This window comes from Miniopterus schreibersii (assembly GCF_964146895.1).
Source record: "Miniopterus schreibersii genome assembly, contig: HAP1_SCAFFOLD_152, whole genome shotgun sequence".
NCBI lineage: Eukaryota > Metazoa > Chordata > Mammalia > Chiroptera > Miniopteridae > Miniopterus > Miniopterus schreibersii.
In genome coordinates, this window is record NW_027669754.1 from 67940 (window position 1) to 77787 (window position 9848).

A 9848-nucleotide genomic window follows, 5' to 3' on the forward strand; every position below is an offset into this window, starting at 1 on the left:
TTCCCCTCAAAAATGTATACACACTTTAACAGTCGATAACTCAATTTTCACTCCTTTTCAGGTTTAGCTGATTTGAAATAACGCGCGAAGCCAGACTAAGCTTAGAACAAAGAAAACTTATCCACTAGACTTTTTTATGAGGATACAAAAAAGATAAAGTTTATGGTACAAAACTGGCAACAGCTGACAAATTGAAGGCGCACAAATACTGAAAAAAATGATTCTTGATGTTTGCAACTCCACTGCTTCAAGTTATCAGCGATGCCTGGACCAGAACGGTCATCAGTTTGAAAACAGGCATTGACAAAAGAAAGTATTCATTTCTGTAGATTCTTTTAAATTTTGAAAATGAACTATACGTTAATAAACACTTGACTTTTTATAATAATTTGAAATATGTATACATTTTTTTTGGCACCACCTATATTTCCGACAGCTATTTCAACTCCTTAAAACTCCTATCTTCCATGCCTCCATTCACTCTCAATCTCGGGCTAATTCAGTGTTTCACAAACCATACAGGGCCATGAAATCGATTTAGTGAGCCACAGCTAAATAAGACATAAAAATAAATAATATCAGGGCTGGCTTTAGCTCAGCAGTTCCTTCAAAACGAGCATTTGCTTGTCAACCACTCTTGTGAGGTTGGTCCGAGTCCCGTGGGCGCCCTCCAGCCCTTTCAATAGTAAGAGTAAGAAGAATATCATACAGCTTCACAGAGATCACATTCATGTCACCTGCCATTACCTGTCACAAGAGAAACTATAGCAGCATTCGGCAGCCCTTTCTTATGCTGATTATCAGGTATTTCCTAAACTCCAAAACTAAAACTTATACTCTGTCTATGAAGCTGGAGCTAAGACTCTGCATGGTGTATTTCTCCATTGCTATTTGCCTTCCGGGATGAAGTTCTACCAATCAGGGCACTAGAGGGAGAATGAAAGACAAAAGGAGAGAACAAGGGACTTATTACCACCTATTTGCCTGCTGTTACTTTCTGTGAATCCCCAGCAATGATGCCTTGCTCTGGTGGTGAGGGTAGGTTACCACAAAGACCCAGAACCAGTTCCATCAAGGCCTATCACAGGTACAAGTATCCGGGGGACAGTGAACCCTCCTGAGAACCACTTGTATAGAGCCATGCTCCAGTACCCTAGGCAACCCACAACAGTCAGCCAGTGTCCCTCTCTGATGTTCCAGGTCACACCACCACCTGCCTTGGTACAAGCCCCATGTATGTAGCACCTCTCTCCGAGATCCGAGTCACAGTTTTGGAGGAACTTCTTCCAATTCCCTAAGAAGCCAGCACCAACTCAGCATTACTTTATAAGAGGTACAGCTATCAGCTCCACAATGCTCCTTTTCTGAGTTCCTAAATTACCAGCATCGCCTGGGCAATGCCCTATCTTCTACAGTCCAGGTCTAGATCTATGAGGCCCGTTATAAGAGTTTCTATGTTATGATAACCTCGACCTCTTCCTTTTGTTCCCCCATTCTTAGGGGTGGGTCTCCTTCTGGCAACTCCTACCTATGTACCTCAGTATTGTTTCCTTTTTACCTTTTCCGGTCTCTAGCACCTTTTAAAGAATTCCCTATATTAATTACGCTTGGTGGATTTTTTTCTTCTGGACTAGATCCTGACAGATACAGAACTTGGTACCAAGAGTGCTGCCGAGAGAGACAGACAAAACGGGACTCTGGGATTGGTTTGGGCATGTCCATGGCTTTAACACACTGCTGAACTCCTGTCCAATGAGGAACGAGCATGTACTGGCATCATAATTAAACTGCCACCGAATGTGGATTGTGATGAAGTGCCCTATTGAAGCAAGTGTGTGGGGACCCAGCTGTGATGGTAAGTACCTCAAGGACTGAGGAGCAGGTTGGCTATACTGAATTCTCCTGCAGAATTTATACAATGAAGCTCACAGTTCTAAATTCTCAGCTCAGAGAGCTGATAATCGTGGACCTAAAAGAATGTCTCCTTTCTTTCAGACACAGAGTCAACCTCATAGAAAGTCAAATTTTAATTGTGGAGTTAGAGAACCACAGTGTAAGTTGAATACATAGATTTGCCAAGACTTGAGCGGGAAAGTTAGGATGCTGAGAAGGGGGAAAACCTTGACAGCTGCAAAGGGGAATTCCAGCTGGACTTGACTGATTCTGAATATCTAGAGCCTGCAAGTATCTGAGTCTCCTTTAGCAGGGAGAGAACCCAGCCCTCTCCCGAGAGAAGTCTAGCCACCTCTAGCTTGAGACCCTGTCATTATCTCAGCTAGGGAAGTTGCCCTGCAAGGGAATGTCTAGTCTCCTCAAAATGTACTCTTAACACCCTTTATTGGCTCTAAATGCAAATCAGAATCTAATTCAACATGTTCCAGAGGAATAAGTTCAATCTGAATTGAGAGGAAAGAACTTCTACTCCAGAATAATTACAATATTTTACTAACTCACACTGGCAAAATTAAGGAAACAAACCATATTAATAGAAATGATGAAGTAGTTACATAAAGATACATTTAATATAAAATTCAACAGGAATATGTATCTAAATAAATAGCTTCAAAGATATAAAGCACTCTAGTGTTTCTCTTCAGAGCGTACAAATCTTTCCCCTTTTACAAAATATATAAAGCAAATGTTGAGAGATCAAAAGGAGAAAGAGAAAAATCCAAAATCTGCTTGTAGGTATTAACACACTTCTCTGAGCAACTGATAGATCAGACCAAAAAACCAAACCAAAACAAAAAGATTTAAGCAAGGTTTATCAAATTAACCTAACTGACACATATAAAACACGACATCCAACAATTGCAGAATACTCACTGGGTTCAAATGCACTCAGGCCCCTCCCTAGTGGTGATTTCCTGGAAGGCCCCGTGCCCCCAGCACCAGCCTGTGCTTGGAGGGCGGCACCCACAGCATTTGTCTACAGCCTAAGAGCCTCCTGGTTTCCAGACGACTGCCAGTGTTCACCTACACAGAGCGGCACACCCTCCAGGAGAGCCAGCCCGTTGTCCAGGATGACTACTACTATCATGGTGATGTGGAGTGGCCCGAGTCCACATGCTCCTCTGTACCTGTTTGGGGGCCCTTCAAGGGATGTTACAGATAAACAATCTCGCTTATGAAATCGAGCCCGCCGGTAAGGCACTCTACCACATCTGAACAGCAACTGTATAAGATACACAGTAACAAGATAAGACTTAATTCCCAGCAATGAAATGTGGCGTGACAGAAGACGAAATCCAGCATCAGAAGCTGGAGTTGGAGGCAGAGAATTCAAAACCACCACCAAACTCCCAGTTGGTGGACCCACAGGCCCTTTGTGGAGTTGGTCCTATAGATGGACAGCTATAGTTTTAATTACCCAAACAGGAATGTCTCAAAGGCAGCAGAAGAAATATATATTCAATGTGATCAAATTAGTAGATTCCATCTATCCACAGCTAGCCCTTCATGCTTCCTTAATTGGGGCTGAGATTTGGAACCAGGGGAAGCTTTTCAAGACGTAATCAACTACTTGCCAATTCCAGTGAGTGGAAGTGCTCATCTTTATCTCTGTTTGCCACATTATTCTGGGCATCTCTTTGTGGGCAAGAGTTTTTCTAATATATTTGGTCTGGCTTGAAACTCAGGAGTATGCTACCCTCATTTTGGGCCAGCAGTTTGTAAATGCATCAAAGAGGGTTTCTTTCATTTTGCAGTGGTTACTGCTCACCAGCTGGGCCATAACCTTGGCATGTCTTACATGGAGAAATTCTGTGTATGCAGGAAAACAACACTGCAACTGCAGTCATGGAAGTTCTTTAAACCTCATTAACCACGGGAGAGGAAATCTGTCAGGCGAACATACACTGGCTTTTTGAAATGCTACCCCATTGGAACATGGTAACAAGGTAGTAGACGATGAAGAAGACTGTGGGTCAGAACGTCAGTGCAGAAAGGACGCTTGCTGCGGCTCCAACTGTGAATTGAAAACCGTGGGCGTGCTATGCTCTTGGACCTCTCCTGGAAAGCCCTGTAGAATACACATCAGTGAATGCGACCTTTCTGACTGGTGCCATGGACGGTCAAGGTGGTGCCCTGAGGATTTCTATGTGTAGGATGAGATGCCTTGTGGTGACAGTACCTACTGTTATCACAAAATGTGCAACAGTCACAACAAACAATGTTACTATATTTTGGCCAAACAGTAAGGAGCCTCTGTGAGCTGCTATTCAACAATTAATATGCAAGATCATTTTGGCCACTGTGGTATAAAAGGTTTAACATACAAAAGATGCCCTCCAAGTACTTTGTGTGGAAGAGTGCATTGTGAGAATACAGAAACGATCCCCAGTGTAAAATGAGACAATGCCGTAGAACTCAGATATATATTAAGGGTACCAAAGTGTTGGGGAATGGACTACCACTCTGGCAGGAATACAGCTGACACTGGACAAGGAAAAGATGGCACCTTGTGAGGTCTAGGCAAGATATACATTAGAAGGAGCTGTGTCGGTTCTTTGACCCTCAACTATGACTAAAAATTACAGAAATGTCGTGAGAGGAGAGTGCAACGATGAACAGCAGTGCCACTGTTGGTGAGCTCTTCTTATTGTGAGTGCACAGGCTACGGAGAAAGCTAAGACAGTGGCTCAGCTCCAAGGGGCAGTCCCCTTCCTCACTATTCACAATTCTTTACACAATAATTCTATTCACACAGTTTTTCCTTACCTCAATATCTTACGGTTTTGTTTTTATCCTCACTGAGGGTATGTTCTTTTCTCACTGATTTTAGAGAGAGGGAAAGGGAGAGAGAGAAAAAGAGAAACATTGATGTATGAGAGAAACATCAATCAGTTGCTTCCCGTATGTGCCCCCCGCCCCCCGGGATCAAATCTGAAGCCTGGGTATGTGCACTGACTGGGAATCAAACCAACAACCTTTCAGAGTAAGGGATGGCGCTCCAACCAACTGAGCCACACTGGCCAGGGCTCAGTACCTTATGTTTTTATCAGAGTACACTGTTTTTAAGAGTCCCTAATCAAGAAAATATCCTTACAACTTAGAACAGGAAATGGAAGGGTTACAAAATATTCACTGGTTCAAAGAAAATATCTTTGGAAAGAGAAGATACCGCATGATCATTGCCCAATGACCACAGTTCATTAATTTAGAAAGTGTGATCAAAGGTAGGTTTTCTTGATTCTTTGTTTAATTGAAAGATAAACGGCCAACTTCTGAAATTAAATGTCTTTTGCTTTTCCTTAGTAAGTACTCAGTTCTCTCCATTTTCAATAGGGTTGCACTCAGTAGGAAACGCTGGAAACGTGTTCCAGTGCGTTCATCATATTAGCTCTGTGGCTACACCCTTTAACCAGGTCTAAGGGAACAAATGAGTGGCATAATCACTAAGACAAAGCGTTAAAAGACACAGGCTCCCTTTGTAATATCTGAAGGAGAACTGTTAGAGCAAATCAGCAGAAAGAACAAGGCTTATAAACAAATAGCCAGATAAGGAACCAAAAAATTGTAAAGAGATATAAAAAGGCAAAAGTTTGCATGGTTTCCCACTGCACATTGCTGTTTGCAGAAGGGACATACAAGATCACTTAGATACATCTTTCCACACGAGATTAATTGCTATTAATTTAATAGATGGCTGGGCAATGTTATTAAAATACTCCTTTAGATGTGATGTTTTGATAAGAACTTTTGTTGTCACTAATAATCCTTTTCTATTTAATAATGATAGCTAACATCTGTTGAGTGCTTTCTCTATGCCAGTTACTGTTGTAAGAGCTTTACATAATTAAATCACATTAACTCTACTGTTATCATTCCTGTTTTCCACATAAGGAAACTGGGGCATGACGTAGCTAAATAATTTCCCCAAGATAATGCATGTATATATTAAATATATCCATATATATTTAATTTATACAATATAATGTTCCTCACTATGGTTCCTCTCTAGTTCCCTGTGACAGAAACAAGCTTATTTGCAGAGCATTTGGGGAGGGATGTGGTGCTTTGCAGGAGCTGGGGAAAGCTGACTCTCGGTGCATATGAAAGTAATGCGTTTGAGGGAGAGGGGGGCAGAAGAGCATGCGTTGGGAGGGTATTGGTTAACAGCAAGAGATCCAGAAACAGAAAAACCAGGATCCATTGAAGCTGGGCCCTACAGAGGGAAATGGCCAAGTGAGAAGAAGATGGAGTGCCCATGATGGACGTTGTGGGAAAGAGAAATTTAGTAAGGGGACTTCCTGAGTTACTCATTGTATGGTGTGCAGTGTAAACCTCCTGTTCTCTATGAAATCTTCAGTAAATTTTACATTGATTACTAATACTTTGTGTCAGAGAGCCGAGTATTCTTTAACGTGGGGAACTCAAAGACAATGACAGAACATCACCAGTCAACTGCGTTATAAACTGAAATGTTCCCATGGATTCTCAAAGGCAAAAGATATCAATGTCTTAAATCAATCTATTAATTTCTTACGAGGAGCTTGGAAGGACCTTCCACAGCAAATCAGCTCAGAAAGCAGTCTCTGGTGTTGTTCTTGAGAGAGGAGAGAGAAGAGATTGGGGAGGATAATTAAGAAACATCCTCTGCCCTTGAGGTTTACAGTCTTACCAAATCCTAATGTCACCCTTTTAAGTGAATATCCCTGTAAGTGCTGAACTCATTTATTAGTTATAATAGTTGGTTGTTTTAAATATTTTTATTGATTTCAGAGAGAGGAAGGGAGAGAGAGAGAAAAAAAAACATCAATAATGAGAAAGAATCATGGATTGGCCGCCTCCTGCACACCCCCTCTGGGGATCAAGCCCGAAACCAGGCATGTGCCCTGACTGGGATTCAAAATGTGACCTCCAGGTTCATAGATCGACACCCAACCACTGAGACACACCGGCCGGGCAGTTATAATAGCTTTTAGTGGGTTCCTTAGAATGTTCTACACACACAAAGTCATGGCATCTACAAACAGAGATCATTTTACTTATTTATTCCAGTCTAAATGCTTATTTCCTTTTCGCCATCCCAATCGACCTGGCTAAAACCTCCAGTTCAATGTGGAATAGCAGTGATGAGAGCAGACATTCTTGTCTTCTCCTTTCTTAGAGGCAAACACTCATTCTTTGCTTATTAAGTTTGATGTTAGCTGTGAGTTGTTTTTGTTTTGTAGATGCCTTTAATCAGGTTGATGACGTTTCTTTCTACTCCTAGTTTATTGAATGTATTTATCATGAAGAGAGGTCAAATTTTGTCAGATGTTTTTCTGCGTCTGGATTACGATCATATAGTTTCTTTTTTGTCCTCAATTCTACTGATATAGGGTATTACATAATTTTTGAATGTTAAATCAACCTTGCATTCCTGAGATAAGTCTCACTTGATCATGATGTATAATCCTTTCAAAACATTACTGCATTTGATTTGCAAGTATTTTGTTGAGGATTTTTGTATCTACATTCTTAAGAGGTGTTGGTAACTTTATGATGTCTACCTCGTGATGTTTTTGTGTTAGGATAATACTAGCCGCACAGAATGAGCTCGGAAGTGATTCATTCTCTTCTATTTTTTGGAAAAAGTTTGTGAAAAAATGGTATTAATTCTTCTTTTGAATATTTGGTAGAATTCACCAATGAAGCCCTCTGGGTCCGGCCTTTTCTTGTGGGTTTTTAAATACTAATTCAATTCTCTACTTGTTATAGGTCTTTTCAGATTTACATTCCTTCTTAAGTCAGTTTTGGTAGTTTGTGTCTTTCAAAGACAATGATAGAACATAACTTAGATAATCTAAATTATCTAAGTTATTGGCATATAATTGTTCATAGCATTCCCTTATAGTTCTTTATTTCTCTAGGGTTGCTAGTAGTGTCCCTTTTTCATTCCTGATTTAATAATTTGAGTCTTCTTTCATTTTTTTATCTTGGTAAAACTAAAGCCTTGCCAATTTTGTCTATCTTTTTAAAAACAAAAAACTTTTGGTTTTATTGCTTCAGGTATATTGCAGCTATGTCATCAGGTGCAAGTACGTTAAATACTGTCCTATCTACCTGGAGAACTGACTCCTTTATCTACCTCTTTATCCCTGACAGTTTTCCTTGCTCTGAAGTCTGCTTTGCCTGAAATTAAATATTTACTGCTCCCTCCTCCTCCCTTTTTTCCCCTCCTTCCTCCCTTCCCTTTTCTTTCTTCAGTCATGTCTACTCTGTGGATGACCCCACCAAAGGCATTCTTCATTTCTGTTCATTTTTGATTTCTAGAATTTCCTTTTGATTCTTAAAACTTCCATCTCTCTGCTTACATTACCCATCTGTTCTTGCATGTTGTGTACTTTTTCCATTAGCGCTCTAAGCATATTCATCAGATTTTAAATTCTCAGTCTGATAATTCCAACATCCCTGCCATATATGAATCTAATGCTTGCCTACTTTCAAACTGTGCTTTTTCTTTTAGTACGTCTTGTAGTTTTTGTTGTTGAGTTGGACATGATACCCAGCTGGACTGGGTAAAAGAAGCTCCAGTGAATAGGCCTTTAATGATGTGGCAGTAATGTGTAGGGGGAGGGTAACATTCTATAATCTTATGATTAAGTCCCAGTCTTTTAGTGATCATGGGCCCCTGGGATGGACCTTCACAACTGCTTCTCAGTCTTCCTCCCGCCACTCCCATTTAGGTGAGAAAGGAAGGCTAGAGGGGCCTGGAGTTGAGTGTTTCCCTTGCCCCATTTGGTTAGGCTCTGGTAAAACCCAGTGTGATTTGGCTCTAGCAAAATAAGTTTCCTTTGAGGTGAGGCTTTTGTAAAAGAGAACAGAAGGGGGGGGGGATATTTCTGAATAATTACTTTCCCCTTCCCTGCTGGAAACACAAGGATATTTTTCTCTGATATTCACTGTGAGAACCTGGTGGGCTCCAGGAAGTAAAACACAAAATATGCCCCCAGCCTGGTCTCTTTTTTAACTGCAAGTTAGTCATGCTCAGTCTCTAGTAATTAGTCAATTACCCTTTAAATTATTCCCAGGGGTGGTTTCCCCTCCAGGGAAAGTGTGATTTTCTGTATTTGCCTCAAGTGCTCAGGGTAGTGGTTTTGTCTTGTGACCTTAGTCTCTCACGCACTCAAGAAGTCATGGATTTTCAGTTTTTCAGCTTTTTTCTATGTTAGGATGGCAGTTAAGACTTCCAAGGTTTCTACAATGTTGAACTGGAAACCAGAAATCTATTTTGTTTTTCAAGAAACTGCCAAAACATGTTCTAGACTGATTGTACCATTTATCCTGCCAGCAATGTAAGAGATCTAGTTTTCTACATCCTTGTCAGCATTTGGTATTGTCAATTTTTAAAATTTTAGCTGTTCTAACAGATGTGTAATGATTTATCAATGTAAACAAATTTGTATTTCTCTAATGGCCAGTGATGTCAAACATTCTTTTCATGAGTTTGCCATTCATATATCCTCTTCAGTAAAATGTCTCTTTGTCTTTTGCCCGTTTTCTAATTGGATTGTTTGCTTTTTTTAACTGTTTAGTTTTCAGAGTTCTTTATATATTCTAGATGTGTGTCTTATGTGGCTTACAATATTTTCTGTCTGGGGATTGGCTTTTCATCCTTCCAAAAGGGTCTTTGGAAATCAGAAGTTTTAAATTTGATGAAGTGTCCAATCTATCATGTTTTTCTTTTATGAATTTTTTGGTAAGAACTATATACTAGGTCCCAAAAACTTTGTTTTTTCCTAAAAGTTTTATGCTTTTTACATTTAAATCTGATCCATTTGGAGTTAGATCCTATATAAGGAGTGAAGCTTAAGCAGAGGTTTTATTTTGTTTTGTTTTTGCCTATGAAAACCAATTGCCCC